Source organism: Rhodnius prolixus, unplaced genomic scaffold (assembly GCF_049639745.1).
Source record: "Rhodnius prolixus isolate KJV_2025 unplaced genomic scaffold, Rpr scaffold_7, whole genome shotgun sequence".
NCBI lineage: Eukaryota > Metazoa > Arthropoda > Insecta > Hemiptera > Reduviidae > Rhodnius > Rhodnius prolixus.
The window spans coordinates 13,824,175-13,844,166 of record NW_027411582.1 but is presented as its reverse complement, the minus strand read 5'-3'; the positions used below and the strand labels follow the sequence as shown (position 1 = coordinate 13,844,166).

At 37.5% G+C, this 19,992-nt stretch overlaps 1 protein-coding gene across 1 annotated transcript in view; it reads right to left on the bottom strand.

Annotated features, from left to right (window-relative positions):
- Nucleotides 1-19,992, bottom strand: part of LOC141447022 (death-associated protein kinase related-like) — a 219,536-nt gene that overhangs the window by 16,353 nt on the left and 183,191 nt on the right. The gene's annotated exons all lie outside the window — the stretch shown is intronic.

The following is a 19,992-nucleotide window of genomic DNA, read 5'->3' as shown; positions in this document are numbered from 1 at the left end:
TCGCGAGGAATAATCCTCATCGACTATCTGGAAAAGGGTAAAACTATTACAGGTGCATATTATTCATCGTTATTGGACCGTTTGAAAACCGAGCTGCAAGAAAAACGCCCACGATTGGCCCACAAAAAAGTCCTTTTCCATCACGACAACACACCAGCTCACACCTCAGCAGTTGTGGTCGCAAAATTAATGGAAATAGGGTTCCAACTCGTTTCACATCCCCCCTATTCTCCAGACTTGGCTCCCTCAGACTATTATTTGTTCCCCAATATGAAGAAATGGCTGGCGGGAAAAAGATTTTATTCAAACGAAGAGGTGATTGCAGAAACGAATGGCTATTTTTCAGACTTGGACAAATCCTATTATTCGGAAGGGATCAACAAACTAGAGCAGCGTTGGACGAAGTGTATAAGCCTAAAAGGAGACTATGTTGAAAAATAAAAAAGGTTTACCCCAAAAAATTAAGTAGTTTTTATTTTTGCACGGACTTTTCAAACGACCCTCGTAAATGTTCGGAGTTTTGAAGAAAATTTTTGTTAGTTAGAACCCTTAAGAGTTTCCAAAATTAGTAATTTTTGAACGAATTTTTTTTTCCTAGTTTGTTAAAAATGGACTTTCTATTTTTTCCCTAAATTCATAATTAAAATGAAATAAAAATACACGTTTTTCTGACTGGTTATTCAACCAGGTTAATTTGCAAATCATTATGCAAACTATTCTTTTATCTTATCCAAAATTATTCTTTTTATTATTTTATCTTATATTTGTGCCTGTATTTACTTGTAGTTTTGTGTTCACAAAGTTTTTTAGTTCAAGATAATGGTGAGACATTCTTTAAAGTAGAGTTCAAGATATTTTATACAAATATTTTACGCATCAAATTCTATTTGGAAGTTTAATGGTACATTTTGCAGAAGATTTAAATTTAAAAACTTCGTAGCACACAATTTGAAGTTGCATGTCTTGGATCTAGATTGAGGATTCGATTCCTGGATAGTATTCTATCAGATCTAAGGGGCTCCTAAGAAAGAAATAAATCTTGCTCACAACTATAGAGTCTCTCAAACTTTGTAAATCAATACTTCACTTAATATCATGGTGACAATACCTGATGAAAATACTTCTAAATTCAGTATATTACCACAGAATGGAGTAACAGAATCCAAATAAGAAATTTAAAGGCAAAAAAGAGAAAGATCTATCTTGAGGCAGATTGCTCCGGACTGGGGCCTAACTTTCTAGACTGGAAACAAAGTCATTTATGCCAAGGTTAAAGCACAATTATTGCTGAGTAGCGGCGTAGAACGTTAAAAAGTGCATGCGCCCCACATCCGACAAAAGACAACGCGGTCGAGTGTTAAATAAATAATAAAGAAAAAAAATATATTGATAAGTCACTGGTGTTTAAAAATATTCAGGTTACTTCACAATGGAAGGTCTTCTATTTCCTTTATGAACATAAAAAGGTACTGGTTTTAATACCTATCCACACTTCCTGAACGATAAGAGATAGTTTTAAATAATGTAGCTGTAAAAATCAGACAAGAAAGTTACGATATGCATTTTTATTAAAACTGTCCGGTAGGACAGTTGTACGAGTTATACTTGTACTCGTATAAGGTTGATCATCAAAAACTTCACATAAAAGCGTAACGTTGAAAAACACCCAACTTTGACAATTTTTTTCTCTTTTTCTATAAAAGATAAAATTCCCAAATTTTCTTTAAAATATAGGGCAAAACCTCCTTTATAACTGTAATTTTTTTTTGCAACAACTGTAATAGGGCGGCCTCAAGACCTACGCCACTGCGACCCCTTTGGATCTATTGTGGCTCCCCAACTTGAGAGCTCGTCCTCCAGACCTGTCCGTTTAATCAGACTCTTAATTCTGGAGAGCGACTCTTGGGTAAAGCTCACAGGCCTTGGTTTTTCCTCCCCGAGAAGTAACATCCTTAGCCACACGAGCCCCTCACAATGACACAACACATGCAGTGCCGTTTCCTCCTCTTCCTGACCAGAGGCTAGCCATCTGCCAGGCCCATGCAATGCATGTGTTTTCTGAGCCTGCAGTGGCCCATTTAATAAGCCTACAATTATCCTTATAGCCTCCACGGCCTTGACGGATTAAATCTGCAGTCAGCTTTGGCGAATAGCCCTTAATGAACTTCTTCGCCTGTCTCTGCCCTGTGGTGGCACGCCACCACTTCTGAGACCTAGTCTGCACCCATAGTTTAATGGCCGCAGTCTTTAGACACTTGGAGACCCCAGTATAGGGCTCCAGGCCAACGAAGTGTCCCGCAGAGCCTTTCCGGGGCAATAAATCTGCCACTTCGTTTCCTTAATGACCTGAATGACCAGGTACCCAAACCAGAAAGACCTTATTTTGGTCAGTGATTTTCGAGGAGAGGTAAGTCGAGGTTGTCCTGGTGTTTCTTGTTCGTTTTACTATTACAGAGGCCAACGGCTCCAGGCGAAGCTGGTGTAGGAGTAATATCAGCCTGATGACCTCTTTGTAGTGGAGGAGTTTGCTGTAGTCCATCTTCGAATCTCGACTGGAAGCAGTAGTAGTTTAGTCAGTTTACCAGAATTCACTTTGCCCTGAACGTGTGAAGCGAAGGATATCACGAGACCAGAACATTGATATGTAAGATATGTAAAACGCTTCTATTATTTCGTGGAACACCTTCTATTCAACTTTGGCACAAAAAAATTGAAATTTCACTCAAAGAATGAAATCAATCCCTTACAGAAAATTGAATCTTTAACATATCCATCAATTTGCAAATTCCGCCACTATTAGTATTCCTTTATTTATTATTAAATAATAAAGATCAAGCATTATAAATATGCATACTGTAAACCAGATATTTTATATAAACAGATATTTACGTAAACGAGAAAAACAAAAAAAAGATTTATGCACTGAATACAACAACTGTAATAGTAAAATCCTTTCACCCATGACGCCCTAACCATTTGTTATGACGTAACCGGAAATACATGTTCTCCAGTGGCGATGGTAAGCAAGCCGCCGGAACAGACATAGTAACTAATAATTAACAGGATGTAATTATGCGTTTGTTCGCACATATGCATGCCTTATTCATTTCAGAGAGTCTGTGGTTTCTAGTATCTTTTCAATTTAGTTTTTAGGAACTAAATAAAAATTGTTTTTAATTAATTGAGATTAAAATTAGTACTTTAAATTTAAAAATCTTCACAGAAAGAGAGGATAAGAAATTACTTTATTTAACAAGTGAATTTAACACATTATTATTTTTCTTTTTTACTAGTGAATTAGAAAAAAAGTATTTTGAGAAAGTTCAGGACGAAGAGAGCAAAACCAGTCATCAAATTTAGTCGAGAAAGGAACAAATGACGATGTTACCACTAATTGCCAGCATTTGAATGCATCCCAATCAGACTTCAATCAATAAAAGATTTAAATATTTATATTTTAAATCAAATGGCGAATCAAAACTAAGGTTATGAAATCAAAATATATAGGTATTTACTCTAAGACGAAAAATCCTACCTCCCAACTTCATGAACCACAAACTTCTGTACCAACTGTGGACAAAGTACGCTACCTTGGACTGCACCTAGACAAACGGTTGACATGGAATACCTCAGACTAGACTGAAAAGACAAGAAACTAACCAACGCTACAAAACTTCTCGCCAGACTACTTGAGACAATCGATCGAAACTCAATCTAAATAACAGAAGACTCTTTATACCTATTGTTACTGCGACCTATTTGGTCCTTACGGCATCGAAGTATGGGAGATCGACTAAACGTTCCAACTCCACTACGCCTCCAGACTTTATAGTCAAAAAATACTTCGAAAACTTCTTAAACGCTCCGTTCTATGTATTTAACCTCACCATTCATAATGACCTCAAAATCCCTTTCATTACAGATCTTGCTAAAACTCCGTTTCTTAAAATTTCATTCCCTTTACAGCAGCTCATCCTAATCATTTAATTGAACACTTATCTTCTTCCACATTACCAGGTAATCCTCAAAGGAGATTGAAGAGAAGATGGCCCTGCGATCTACTCTCCTCATAAGAGCAGTATATTGCATCTATTCACGTTAATGGAGTGTCGCTACTGAGTGCCTTCTCCAATCTACATTCACGACATTATATTGCATCATATTTGCTTATTGCAGCAATCGTTGCAGTTGCAAATTTCAATAAAAAGATATATACAACAAAAAATATTTTAAAAATGAGCTCGCCTGATTGCAATTTTGAATCCTTTTTTTTGGGGGGGGGGGGGCATTAAAGTGAAATTTGAATATCACTATTTATGCCCAAGAAAGCAGATATCTTGTCAGTTACACTATCCTAAATTATGGGTAACTTGTCTAATTTGTCAGAAAATCTTTTATACTTGCAGTTACTTCTTCTCATCTAAAAGATTTATTCAAAAAAATCGGGGGTAGCAAGTAATTTACCAAGATTTTGATTTTTTTGTATTTAGAGAAAAATATACCCAAGTGCAAAACTAAAATTATATTAATATCTCATCTTAGACAATAGTCAGGGCGTGAGCCCGTTGGACAGATATTTCAGCCGTCTTAACACACCTCTCCATTCTTTTGTTTTGAATAAAACAATGTCGGAACCTATCTCAAGGTAATCTACTAATATCTTTATCTAGATAATTTTTTTTATCATTTTCCTACTAATTTATGTTACTACGTTAATAAAAATAATACAACAATAATTATTGGGCAGTCCGGAAAATAATGCAGAATTATGTTTTTAAAAGAAAAAAAATATAAATTAATGATTTATAACTGTTTTTATTAATCAAAATAGTCTCCATTACTTTCTACACATTTCTGCCAACGTGTGGGTAACTTTTCCCAAACCCTCTGTATAGAATTTGGAATCCTTAGAATTTATAAATTCAGAAAACGCATTTTCTAATGTTCTTTGGTCAATAAATTTTTTATTTTGTAAATAGCGGTCCAGGTGTCTAAAAAAAAAGTGGTAATCAGTAGGCTCGAGGTCTCCGGTGAGTAGGGCGGGTGTGGCAGAGTCTCATAGCCAAGCTCCAACAATTTTCCGGGAAGTCAAACGTGAGATATGTGGCCGAGCGTTGTCATGCAACAGAATGGGCCTCCCTTTCGACTGACTAAAGATGGCTTCATTATTGCCAATTTCTGATGCATTACGTCAATTTGGTTACAATACGATTAGGCATTGATGGTTTCTGCCAGGATTCAAGCAGCTGTAATGAATCAGACCAAATGAAGCCTACCAAACAGTGTAACCATCACCTTTTTTTTTTGATGATTTGGGGGCTTAGGAAAATTTGTCGTGCTGCTTCTCCCTTGTTAAGGCACTGTACAGAGCCTCTGCTGTTGTCGTAGAGGATCCACTTTTCATCGCAAGTCACAATTCTGGACAGAGAAAGGATCGCTGTTGTTTCGGCAAAGAAGTGCAGCACAAATTTCATACCGCTGATCTTTTTGGCGGTCGTTTAATGTGTGGAGGAACCCAACTTTCAAGCTTTTACACCTTCTCAATTGCCTTGAGATGGTCATCGACGGTTGATTTGCTGACTTCCGAGTTTCCCTGCCAGTTCTCGAACAGTTGTTCTGGGATTTTCTTCTCCACCAAAGCTCGGAGAACAACAGTCATCAAGGGCAGAACTTCTTCCATGGCCGTTCTTTGTCTTCAAGGCTCAAATCTCTGGAACCACCGTTGAATAGTACACTCACTTATACTGCCTTCGGTCTCAGACATCGTTGATATTTCTGGCCGTTTGGGCCCCGTTCCGGCCGAATTTGAACTCGTAAAACAAAATTATGCGAAATCTTGCTTTGACAACTTAGTAAAGACTGAATTATTTCCAAGTAGCAAAATGTTACAGAGGTAAACCCACATTTTTGTTTGAAAGAGGATATAAGTGTTTACATTTATAAAAGTCAAAAGTCCAACAAACATAAACAGTTTACTATTTGGAGGGGTATTTTTAAAAAAAACATAAAATCCTGCATTATTTTCCGGAAAACCCAATACAAAAAATATAACTACACTCGAACTGTCAACTTCCCCAATGTTGTTACCAAAGAAAAGGTTACAGAAAATCATAATTTTCTAGGCTAGCTAACCCGATAAGATGGGACAATAGATTATCCAAACTATTTTCATATCCTTACTGCTCCCAGGATAAAAGGAAACTTCATGTTTGGCACAACTCCACTTCCTCTAAACCATATTACCTTTTCCACAAATTCCTGTTCAACTTGTAACAAAATCTGTGAAATTTATCCCACCGGAACAAAAATGCAATTACATAAAAATTATTGGAACGTCCAAACATTTAAACTGAACATTCAAAACTTCTCCAACCAGCGGACACTAAATCTAAATAATTCCGCTCGAATTCTGAAAAAACCAGCGTTCGTACATATACCTAACATGTATACATAAGTTATTATTGCATAATGGTTACATTAGTATTACAATAAGAGCTTACATAAATACTCTGCAATCAATCAAATATTACTGCGTACATAATCGTTTACTAGAGTATAAAGTCTGTTTAAGAATGACTTAAAAACATTTACTATAGGCTTTAATAGTTTTGATTGATTGTAGCATTGCAAGTGATTGTAGATAATTTCAATGAAGTGAAAAAGGCAAACAATCTAATCATTCACAAAAAATATCAATGAATGGAAGTCATTTTTTAAAGAATGGAATAGCTATTTACGAATAACAAGAAAATGATAATATTTCCTGAATTAGAATCTTTATCGTGTAAACAATTCCATCGTCTAACCTAAATTCAATCAAGAAGTATTGTATAATGAAAGCGTAAAAAATGAAGAAAGGTACATGAACTTGTCGCTATTTAGAATTGTTCAAACACACGAGAGACTGCCAAGTTGTTATTACGATAATACGTTTTGAGTTCCCATTTTGAAAAAGGCAATAGAATCTATTTTCGTAATATTTCTAAGAAGGATGAGAGCTCTTAATTGTTGTTTTAAATGTAAGTGGACTGCTCCAATTAAATCTGGATAAATCAAATGCTAAATAAACAAAATGGAGTTATTAATAGGTTTTAGAATTATTTAGGTCGTATAACTAGGCTTTCTTGCACTAATTATTTATTTTTAAAACAGAGAAGTGGATCTATTTTTGTGACAGAAATAAGCGCCACCAATTTAAATTTTGAAAATTATTTTACTGGTGACATATTTTCTGATATAAATTTATTTAGATACCCAAATAAACTGAATTTCGGGATAGGCGTTGGTCTAACAGCCCCAGCGGGCGAAATCACGAAAGAAGGATTTTAGAGCAGGCTTTAGAAAAGGCTGCTCCAGCTGAGAAACACAAAGCTTTCGAAATTAGGGAATAGGTCATCTTCAAGGCTTATCTGCAGGGACTCTAAACTGTCTCCAGAGAATAAACTCCTGCTGTACAAGGTAGTGGTTAGGCCTAATGTTACTTTATGCTTGTCCCTCCTGGAGTCTGAAATGTCGATCTAATATCAAAATAAATTCCTCAGGCTAGTGACAACTTCCCCCCCCCCGCTACAGACCGTATTATGACTTACACTCTAACACCAACATGGACTATGTAGAACACTACATCAAGTACCTCGCTGCTGGTTACTTCAGTAGTCTCAACCTCCTCTGCAGACTAATAGAGGACTATAGTTTGGACACGGTGCACAGGACAGGAGAGTTAAGGACTCCCTGAAATAGAACTTTCCTTGGAGGCTGAGGGTTTTTCATTGTTTTTCCCCTCATTACTTACTTTTATACTATATTCTGTAACAATTCATGTAATTAGCTGGAGGTTATAGTATTTATATACTGGCATTCTTATGTGCATACGAGGTCTGTAAATTAAGTAATGAGACTGATTTTTTTAAATGTTTTTATTCAAAAAGAATTACAATTCTATATTGTCACCTTCAAAATAACTTCCTTCTGAAGCCACACAGCACTGGAGACGTTTCTTCCACTCCTCATAGCAGTGCTTGAACTCCGATACTGGAATAGCCTTCAGCTGGTCGGTTACAGCCTTGAGGTAGAAACTTTGTGGACGATTCCGTGGATAACCCAAACCAAACATCAAGAATTAGTGGGTGTTGCATCACGATAATGCTCCTTGTCACACAGCAATTTCAATAAACCAGAGTTTTTGGCCAGTAAAAAAACATTCCTGTGGCTCCTCAGCCTCCTTATTCGCCTGACTTGAGTTCTTGTGACTTTTTTTCTCTTCCCGAAGTCTGAAAAATCACGGTGCAAGGGAACTCATTTTGGGACAGTCGAAAACATTTAAACGGCTGTAACCTGACCAGCTGAAGGCTATTCCAGTATCGGAGTTCGAGCACTGCTATGAGGAGTGGAAGAAACGTCTCCAGCGCTGTGTGGCTTCAGAAGGAAGTTATTTTGAAGGTGACAATATAGAATTGTAATTCTTTTTGAATAAAAAAAATTAAAATAATCAGTCTCATTACTTAATTTACAGACCTCGTATGTATATACTTTCAATTGTTAAATAAATTTGTATCTATTTATCTATCTTCAGGGCTTATACGTACTATTTACAATTTTAATGTTTTTTTTCACATTTTATATGTAAGCTTAAGGTGTCTTCTGTCCTAGTTTACTTAAGCACTGTTGAGACAAACCAAACATTTAAAAAGCGAATCAAAAGCTTACAATAACAACGTAAAAAATATAGTAATTTGCCAATAATATAAGCAAAATATTATTAACTACATTCCTTTGGTAAAACATATTACTCTAATTAGTAAATAATAAAGTATGACCAAACAAAATGGCGTGGAGCTCTAAGGTACGAATTCCCCAAGATGGAATGTTAGCATTATCGTCCATTTACATATTATACGAAGTGGGGAGAAGTTGGAATATAGTACAATTATTGCGAAATAGATTTATTACCATTAAGATAAGAACAATGAACTGACAAGCATTTTTCTAATAAAAGGCGTGAGAGAAATTGCTTTAGACAGATGACATTAACGCGACCTTTCTTTTTTTGTAAATGTTTTATAAAGCTTGAACTTATGATTCTTCTGGTAATGGAAAATATTTGGAATATTGAGGTATTGATAGAACCATAACCAGGCAGCCATGACCTTTTTGGTAAATATCACTCGACTTTCTGAACAATCTTTCAGTTACATTTGTAACAATAAAATGGACGGCCCAGAAATAGCTGTAGAATTAATTGGCTATAGAATTTATTGTGGAAGTAAGACTGTGTTATTTATTATCTCTCAGCATCCACTTGGTTCATCAGCTAAAGATGAACAAGTGGCCCAAAATCCTTTTCATTAAATACGAGGGGGTACCCAAAAAAAACCGGAATTATTTTTTAAAAGCTATTTATTTACAAATTTTTTACAGAACAACCTTATCCCCTTCAAAATACTCTCCATTACAACTAATACATTTGTCCCACCGGTGCTTCCACTGTTCGAAACATTTTTTGTAGTCATCTTTAGAAATGGCTGACAGCTCCTTCTTCGTTTTTTTCTTGACCTCTTCAATGTTGTCAAATCGGTGACCTTTCATGCGTGGAAACAAGAAAAAGTCGCACGGAGCCAGGTCAGGCGAGTAAGGTGCGTGGGGCAGCGGAACCATGCCATTTTTAGCCAAAAACTGTGTAACAGAGATGGCTGTGTGTGCAGGTGCATTGTCGTGGTGGAAGAACCAGTCTCCTGTTTGCCACAAATCGGGTCTTTTTTGGCGAACACTATTGCGCAATCTTTTCAAAACTTCCAAATACAAGGTTTGATTGACGGTCTGACCTGGGGGGAGGGGGACAAACTCTGAATGGACTACGCCTTTGGCATCAAAAAAGCAAATCAGCATTGTTTTGATGTTTGACTTGACTTGACATTTTTTTGGTCGGGGTGAAGATGCGTCTTCCATTGGCTCGACTGTTGCTTTGTTTCTGGGTCATAACCATAGCACCATGACTCATCACCAGTAATGACCTTTGACAGAAAGTCTGGATCAGTTTCAAGCTGTTGTTTCAAAGTACGACATGTTTCAACTCGATGTTCTTTTTGATTGTCAGTCAGAACTCGAGGAACAAACTTGGCAGCAACCCTTTTCATCCACAAATCTTCCGTTAAAATTCGCTGAACCGAGCTCCAAGATAACCCACTACTCTCTGACAGTTGATCAATTGTCTGTCGACGGTCTGTGAACACCAGCTCTCGAATTTTTTCAACATTTTCGTCGATTCGGACAGTTGATGGACGTCCAGAACGAGGTTTGTCATCAATCGACATGTCGCCATTTTTAAACCGAGTAAACCACTCATATACTTGAGTTTTTCCCATAGCGTCATCTTTGTAAGCTGTTTTCAACATTAAAACACTTTCAGCAGCATTTTTGCCGAGTAGAAAACAAAATTTCAGAGCTGCACGTTGTTCACTTAAACTTGCCATCATAAAAAACGAAAAAAGAACAAAACAGCGCTGGTAAAAACAATCACTGCAGATGAACAGAACAAGCCAGGCAGACAACACAGACAGGACTGAACTGGCAAGGAATTGCGCTATACACGTCTAGCGGCAGAAATGCGTACTACATAAGCTCCATGCGCGGCAACGCAATTCCGGTTATTTTTGGGTACCCCCTCGTACGTTTAAAAAAAAAAATGTAAAAGTAATGGCTACTTTAACAGACGGAATTCACGTTCAAATTATTTGTGGCGGACGGAGACGACTAGAAAACTTACTTAAATATTAATTTCTCACATTACCCGTTAAATAAAATCCATACCCAAGACTGGGAATCGAACCCAGTACCATCCTCTAACCTCTCGGCTACCGTGGCACCTAAATAAACTAGATGAACCCGGGAACTCCGCGTGCGAACTGTGCTAATCACTTACGAACAGTTATTGCAATAGAAAAATTAAACTTTTGTGTAGTAACAGTAAAATTTATAATGAGGGTAGACCATCATCTTTTTTCTCCTTTTTCCTAATTATACCACCAGCATGCGGGTACCAAAGACATCTACTACTGGAAAAGAAGTGAATGCAATAACAAATAACTTGAAACTAACGAATTTAGAGAAGAAGGTGGATTAGAAAAATAAAAAGACAGAAATCAGTTTTACAAATTAGAAAAAGAGATTGAGGCAATGGAAGAATGGGAAAGAATTCGTCTTTGATGAAAGCACTGAATAATTCTTGGGGTGTTGTAAGGAGTCGGTAGAGGATTATTCTTCAATGTTGGAATTTTTATCAACACGTTTATTTGGTAGCCCCTGAAGAAGAACGTTTATGGCCTTCAAGTTACTTCAAAGTCGATGGAAAGAAGTATATTCTAAACTTTAAACGAAGGGATGAAGTAAGAGATGAAGATTGGACGGTATAATGAAAGAAGTAAAGATTTTGAAATGGAACTGGGTGCAACATATAGACAAATAGAATGACAGACGATGAGATATAGAAGGAAAAGTGGAGGACAGTTTTTTAAGATGGGCAGATGGATTGAAGACAGTTGGAGGCACCAACTGGAGAAAGACGGCACAAGATACAGAATCTATAGAAGACACTAGGAGAAGTCTTCAGTCCAGAAATGGATCTAGCTTCCAAAAAATTATCTTTCAACAATCATTTTTTTAAAATTTAATTTAACTAATTAAATTTTTAATGTCAAATATTTATTCTATATCCAAAGTTCAAACAAAGACTTATTTATTTACTATCCCACCCTCCCGTAGGGGGCAGTGGATTAGCCACTTCTTCAGGGTACTTGGCGTCCCTGCGGGTATAGCCAGCCTAACAACATGAACATGAGCAACATACACTGTAACACCCCAATACATTTACACAGTACACATAGGGTATAGTCATTTGCACAAGGTGGGGGGCTTATTAGCTGGGAACCGTTGTGCAAATTGTGTCCAGGATGGGGAGGAGACGGCCTCTAACTGGCTGTTCTTATAGAGCGGTTGCGCTATGAAACCTTTGGATCTTTAAGACCAAAGGAGATAGTAGCTCAAAAAGAACTAGTAGGGAAAGTCCTCAACCTTCTTAGTAGGGGAGGTTTCACTTGCTAGATCCAAAAGGGAGCTGCCACAATAAGCCTCTTTTGGCTACGGTGCCGTGGGGCATAGGAACCACCCCGATAATCTAATCTAATCTAATCTACTATCCTACCTTTAAAATATAAAAGAACAGCAACGTAAAATGGTTATCTTAAAGCCTAATCTACACACCAGAATTCGCTTGCAACGTTTACAGCAGTCAGTTAGCCGGATGGAAACTAAATTGAAATTTATTAAAAACTAGAAATCCCACAAATATTTTAACCATTTTGGTAAAAACACTTTTAGGACATCAAGAATATATTTTTTTTATAAAAAAGGATTTTTTAATTTCAAAAAATTACGCATAATCACAATAGTTTTTTAGACAATAAGTAAACATGTAATTGTCTTAAATCTTCAAAGATTTTTTTTAAGGCTTCTCATGAAGTCAGATATCTTTATTTAAGAAAGAAATAGGTACTAAGGACTTTGAACTTTATTCCAATCTACTAGCAAAACAAATCCCCGACAAACATGGGCATAGAACTAAAATAACCTAAGATCTCATCATTCTTGAACTTCAACAAATAAATAACATAACGAAGTAAATATATACGCTTGTATATTTTAGTAAAAATACAGAAAACAGCCAATGGCAATTTAATTTTACCTTTTTTTATTTTCATCACAAAGTTTTAGCTGACTGTCCGTCAATCATGCTGTTAAACATGTTATTTTCATGGTGAAGTAAAACATGTGCCGACAACCAATCATGGCCAAATGTTTCTACTCATTTCATTTAGTGGAATTCTTCAGTTCATTTTATGCTAACTTTATATTATTTTTGCGCTTTTTTTTTGTCTCAACTATCTTTAGTTTTTGAATTATTATTAGTTTTTGATGACATTAATCCAAAGAAGAAAGGGAAGAATAATTATGACGTAAATCAGCAATAATCCTTCAATAAAATTAATTAAGAAAATTATTTGTCATTATTGCTACAAAATGTTGACTGTAATTAGTGGGCTAGATCTTAATTGTTGTACCAAATATGGGGACTCCACGATACGCAGCTACAGGGTACCAGTACCCGCATTTACCCGCATTTTTTTTGGAGGTTAAAGTTGGAAAAAAAGTTGTCATTGTAATAATAGAAGCGAGAGCAAGTCTTACAGGGCACAGGGCCTCTTTTTTCCAGGACGATGTCCTGACGATCCTCCTAGGCTATGGCCTTGACATTTGCTCTAGTGAATAAATGGCACTAAAACTATCAGATCTTATGCCGATGACAGGGCAATTCTCTCTCCTCATAAAGACCCCGGTCCTTGCTTATCGCTCCTTTCAATCCCATATAGACTCTCTGGAGCTTTGGCTAAAGAAATGGAGAATTAAAATCAATGAAAGCAAATGTAATCACTAAGGATTCAAGATTGGCGAGGAATCGGTCAAATAAAAAACAACTCGTCTTTTTGCCAACGTTTCGACAAATATATTGTCCTCTTCAGGGCGTGGCTATGCGGGTTGGTTGAGTTACAGAAACTACCCTGAAGAGGACAATATATATGTCGAAACGTTGGCAAAAAGTTGTTTTTTATTTGACCGATTATTTGAAACCTTAGTTTAATAATTTACGATCACGAAGCCTATATATTCAAATGTAATTACATTACATTCTCCCTAAGGCGAACTATTCTTCCACCCGTTTACCTAAAGCTCACTCCTCTTCCGCAACAGATTGTGTTAACTACCTAGGAACTCTTCATCCTACCTAGGGAATCCACAGACTAGACTCAAACGGAAAGAGCTGAACAGACGATTTAAACTTTTCTCTAGACTTCTCAACAAGCGATCTAAACTCTTACTACAGAATAAACGACTTATCTACATTATGATACTGAAACCTGCCTGGACTTACGGAATGGAACTTTGGGGCCCAGCCAAAGCTTCTAATATCTACATGAATCCAATACTTCCAGCCAAAAACACTCCGTTGAATCGCAAATGCTCCTTACTATGTACTCTAACTCTACCTTCCTAGATTTCCTGGTTCCCTATGTTTCAGAAGCTGCAAGATCCTGTGACATTAAACTCCACACTTCAATCACCTCACATCCTAATCCACTAGTATCTTAACTTACTACTCTACGAACTAGTATTTTTCCACCCGTTTACTTAAACCTCACTCCTCTTCCCACAACAGATTGTGGTTAGTACCTAGGACTCTTCATGGACAAACGCCTAACCTGCAATCCACATACTAGACTCAAACAAAAAGAAAGGAACAGACGATTCAAACTTCTCTCTAGACTTCTCGACAAGCGATATAAACTCTCACTACAGAATAAACGACTTATCTATACTATGATACTGAAACCTGTCTGGACTTATGGAATGGAACTTTGGGGCTCAGCCAAAGCTTCTAATATCTATAAAATCCAATACTTCCAGCCAAAAACACCTCACATCCTAATCCACTAGTATCCTAACTTACTACTCCACCAGGAAATCCTCCCAGGCGGTTAAAGTGCAGATGGCCAAGCGATCTTCTAAATGAAGTGCCAGTGTACAATAGTGAACTGTACCACTTCGGGAGTTTCACCAATGGGTGAATTCACCCCTCATGTTATTCATGTACTTATCTATTATCATGTTGTACGATATGTATCAGCTGCACTTATTGCAGAAATATACTGCAGTTGTGAAAATAAATAAAGTAAAAAAAGAAAAAATCACTTATATTAATAAGTTTAATGGGTCCATGTATTCTAAAGTATACTACTCACTCATTAGAGCAAATATTCTACCATTTTGATTGTTTATACTTGAAAGATTTCAATACATAAGACGTTGTTAAACGAACATCGTTAATCATTAGGACAAAGTTATATATTAGAGCAATTTCTTTGTCCTCAGATTATCTCTTCTTTTTTTGAATTGGTTTTTTAATATTTTTAATATTAGTTTCAGACTCTTTATTTATTTATTTTTTATAGAAACCACTCAGTTACAGCCTACACAAGTGAACTTATTTGGAGAATGGACATTAATCTAAGAAGTCTTAGATGTGTTAGGTGTAATTATCCAGGTGTGCAGCTTGGTGGACCACAAATGGTGATCACTAACTCTATCTACAGTTTCTTTTCAAAACACTTCACAACTGAAAGAGTCGGTGAATGATTTGAAAGGCAAATGAATGAAAGGATCAGTTTTTTGAATGGATTCAATTAAACAAGAATAAAACTTAAGAAATTTTTGAATTAAAGAACAGCTGGGTGTACAGGTTGTTATTTAAATTAAAATGCTAAAAAAAACAAATGGAGAATTATATTTAAAAAGCAATTAAACTTAAATTTATGATGTATCATCAATATTTTGAATTTTGAACAGTTTTTTACTAAAATGAATGAATAAATAAGAAACAAGACGTTTTAATCACCTTAAATTTGTAACTGTTTAATTTCGAAAAAAGGAGTGTTGTCATTTTTGAAATGGAGGTTTCACCAGATATATTAGTTCGTTTTAAGGTCCCTCCAAAATAAAATAAAAAAGATATTTAAAGCGCATGCTCCGTTTGTTTGTATGTAGATTTAATGCAATACGAGGTCTGTAAATTAAGTAATGAGACTGATTTTTTTAAATTTTTTTATTCAAAAAGAATTACAATTCTATATTGTCACCTTCAAAATAACTTCCTTCTGAAGCCACACAGCGCTGGAGACGTTTCTTCCACTCCTCATAGCAGTGCTCGAACTCCGATACTAGAATAACCTTCAGCTGGTCAGGTTACAGCCGTTTGAATGCTTTCGACTGTCCCAAAATGAGTTCCCTTGAGGTGATTTTTCAACTTCGGGAAGAGAAAAAAAAGTCACAAGGACTCAAGACAGGCGAATAAGGAGGCTGAGGAGCCACAGGAATGTTTTTACTGGCCAAAAACTCTGGTTTATTGAAATTGCTGTGTGACAAGGAGCATTATCGTGATGAAACACCCACTTGTTCTTGATGTTTGGTTTGGGTTATCCACAGAATCGTCCACATAGTTTCTACCTCAAGGACTGTTTCAAACGGCTGTAACCGACCAGCTGAAGGCTATTCCAGTATCGGAGTTCAAGCACTGCTATGAGGAGTGGAAGAAACGTCTCCAGCGCTGTGTGGCTTCAGAAGGAAGTTATTTTGAAAGTGACAATATAGAATTGTAATTCTTTTTGAATAAAATCATTTAAAAAAATCAGTCTCATTACTTAATTTACAGACCTTGTACCTAAAAACCAAAATTAGCTGGATTATTATTATGCGTTAATCTCTGTTACTCGATTTATCTTGGGTAGCCATTTACGCCAGTAAATAAATTTTAAAATTTTAAGATAGCAAGGCGCTATAAAGAGGTATCTGATGATTATGTTATGGAATCAAGCGCCAAGCTCGTCAGAGCGAAGCAGCTGTTATGGGGACACTGTTTCTTATGTGAACACACCGCTGCAAACTGTTTTGCAGCTGCAAAAGCGACCCTCGACTTGTACCAGACAGCAACTAATATATATATATATATATATAGCATTGTCTAGGCCTTCGCTCGCCCCACTCCAAATACCTTCTTCGTCCACAAAACATGGAGACACATAATTCTACAACACTTACAACCCAAAGAGGTTGCCTCATTGCCAAGGCTAATCTAGTTCATAGGCTTGGCAATGGGCAACCTATCTGCTATACTAACCTCCACCTACCTACCTCGTTCTATCGCCCCCCATATTCTAAAATATCACGTATCCTATAAACATAAAACTCCGCTGATGTGTGTAAAATTTTATGCGGATATAAATAGTGACCATAATCACAGACTTAGAGGGGGAGACATGTGGTTACAAGATTCTTGACAAGATATAAAGGCGCCTGTCTTTACACTTCATGCTAAGGAATGTCAAAATCGGCACGACTTATTTTTTTTTATCCCTACTCTAAAGTGGCTATTCTGTTTGAATACTGGCCAAAATTGGCTAAATCATAATTTACTTCAACCAGATCGTCGCTACTGGTTCATTTCTTCTTCGCTACGAATGAGACTAAAAATAATTTTTTTAATTTTTTTATTTTGTAATTTACAATCTGTATACATTGTAAACAATCAGTAAATATTGAGAGAGTGATGAACTGGTGCGGGAGGAGAGCAGGAGGAGAGAAACTACCCAGCGGTAGCACTCTCTATAGGAGAGAGCAGAATGTGTGGAGGACAGAGTGATGAACTGGTGCGGGAGGAGAGCAGGAGGAGAGAAACTATCCAGCGGTAGCACTCTCTATAGGAGAGAGCAGAATGTGTGGAGGAGAGGATGATGAACTGGTACGGGAGGAGAGAAACTATCCAGCGGTAGCACTCTCTATAGGAGAGAGGTGAATGTGTGGAGGAGAGAGTGATGAACTGGTGCGGGAGGAGAGCAGGAGGAGAGAAACTATCCAGCGGTAGCACTCTCTATAGGAGAGAGCAGAATGTGTGGAGGAGAGGGTGATGAACTGGTGCGGGAGGAGAGCAGGAGGAGAGAAACTATCCAGCGGTAGCACTCTCTATAGGAGAGAGGAGAATGTGTGGAGGAGAGGGCGATGAACTGGTGCGGGAGGATAGCAGGAGGAGAGAAACTATCCAGCGGTAGCACTCTCTATAGGAGAGAGGAGAATGTATGGAGGAGAGGGTGATGAACTGGCGCGGGAGGAGAGCAGGAGCAGAGAAACTATCCAGCGGTAGCACTCTCTATAGGAGAGAGGAGAATGTGTGGAGGAGAGGGTGATGAACTGGTGCGGGAGGAGAGCAGGAGGAGAGAAACTATCCAGCGGTAGCACTATCTATAGAAGAGAGCAGAATGTGTGGAGGACAGAGTGATGAACTGGTGCGGGAGGAGAGCAGGAGGAGAGGAACTATCCAGCGGTAGCACTCTCTATAGGAGAGAGGAGAATGTGAGGAGGAGAGAGAGGAGAGATAGGAGAATAATGACGTTTAGGCCTTCAGACCTCAAGGAAGTCGCGGGGCCACTGGCGATTTAGTCGGCGAGGAGTATTGTTAGGGATGTCAGAGGAAGCGAGAAACAAGAGCATTAGAACTAGTCGAAAGAGTAGTATGAACTTTTGATATTTAGTCTTGGCGAGTTGGTCTATGAAGGGAATGTTGAGGTCGTTGTGAAGAGTGAGGTTAATCACCGTAGAAAGGAGCGTCAACTATCTGATGGAGTAATTTTGACTGAAATGTCTGTACAGTCCGTATGTTTGTAGGTTTGGCTGAACCCCACCGCTCTAGTCCGTAAGTCCACATAGGTTTGAGGATAGTACTGTATAAAAAGCGTTTGAGTTCTATGGGCAATTTGAAGCGTCGTCCAAGAAGTCTGTACAGCAGTTTCGCACGTTTTGTCATTGCTTGTCTTTTAAGTCCAGTGTGTGGGTTCCACGTAAGTCGTTTGTCTATGTAGAGCCCAAGGTAGCGCACCAGATGAGTACAAGGAAGAGGATTGCTGTTGAAGTGGACAGGTGGACAGGAGCTCCGCCGGAGAGTAAACGTGGCATGCTGACATTTCTGTGGGTTCATTTTAACCATCCACTTCTTTGCCCAGGATTCTATTTTGTGTAAGTGTGTCCTGTAACTTGTATGAAGCTGATGTAGGATGTGTACTTGTAGCTAGTATGGCTGTGTCGTCTGCATATGCACAGGTATGTCTGATGTGTATACTGTGTAGAGAACGGGGCCAAGTATACTCCCCTGCGGCACCCCCGCCCCCACTGTGGAGAAAGAAGAGATTGCTAAGCCGGTACTAACTTGAAAGAACCTATCTGAAAGATAGGAGCGCAAAATAAGAGGGAAGAAAATAAAAATTAGTCGCGAATAATAACAAGAACTTCTTCCACTTATACGAGTTCTCTTTGTCTTGTAGTTCTCTCGTAGTTCTCTTTGTCCTGAGAATCAAGAAGGTAGAGGCAGTCTCTGGTATATTCCACGGCTAGCTCTTCAAGCTGAGTTCGGCCAAGACTCAAGAGAAAATAAGGCTTTCCAATGCGATGTCTGTAAGGCAACTGAGTCCTGTTACTTGCGACAAAGTGAACACTTAACTTCGATATGGACAAGTACTGTTTGCAGTGAGAAAATTAAATAAAATTAACTCTGTTTTCATGATTTGTAGGGAAACGCATTGATTTATGTCAAATTATTTATTGTCTTGGATTCGTCTTTTTTATTTTTGCCTTTTTTTTGGCATTGGCTTTCGCCATACAGCCAGTATCGTCTAGGTGCTTATCACTAGAATATCACTCACTCTCCATTCTTACTTATAAATACATTCGCTTCACACATTCATCCCTCTACTATATACAACTATTTACATAAACCTTACAACTAATGGATGGATCAGTACTCTATATTCCTGCCATCCTTATAGCTTAACCGAAATTAAAATCACGTAATCCTTCTCTAATCATTTTCTTCCATTCATTCTAATTCGGCTATAACTTTTAAATAACTCGTACATTCATATTTCATTGTAGCTCTGCTACAGATTTAAGCACGAAGCTGGAGAATATTATGTCTTCGTAGCGAAATGATGCATATAGTAAAAGTTGTCAAACATTTGTTTCCTTTCTACCACATAACGTGGACATATCATTATTATATGTCCTGAAATCCTCCTCCTCATTGCAATCTACGCAGAGGAGGAGAGGGACCTTTTGTTGATCCTGTGAAGATACGATCCGCACACCGCGTGGTTCGCTCTCTGCCTGCTTATTGTCGTAACAACCCATTTATTAGTGACAGTTCCCTTATAATCCATGGTTGTCTAGGTAACTGATCAGCCATAGTTTTATAGAATCTCCCTTTATTACTTACTGTAATCTGTCTGCCATTTTTGTAGTGCTGCTTTTGCAATTATGCACTTGATATCGGTGTGTGGAAATTTA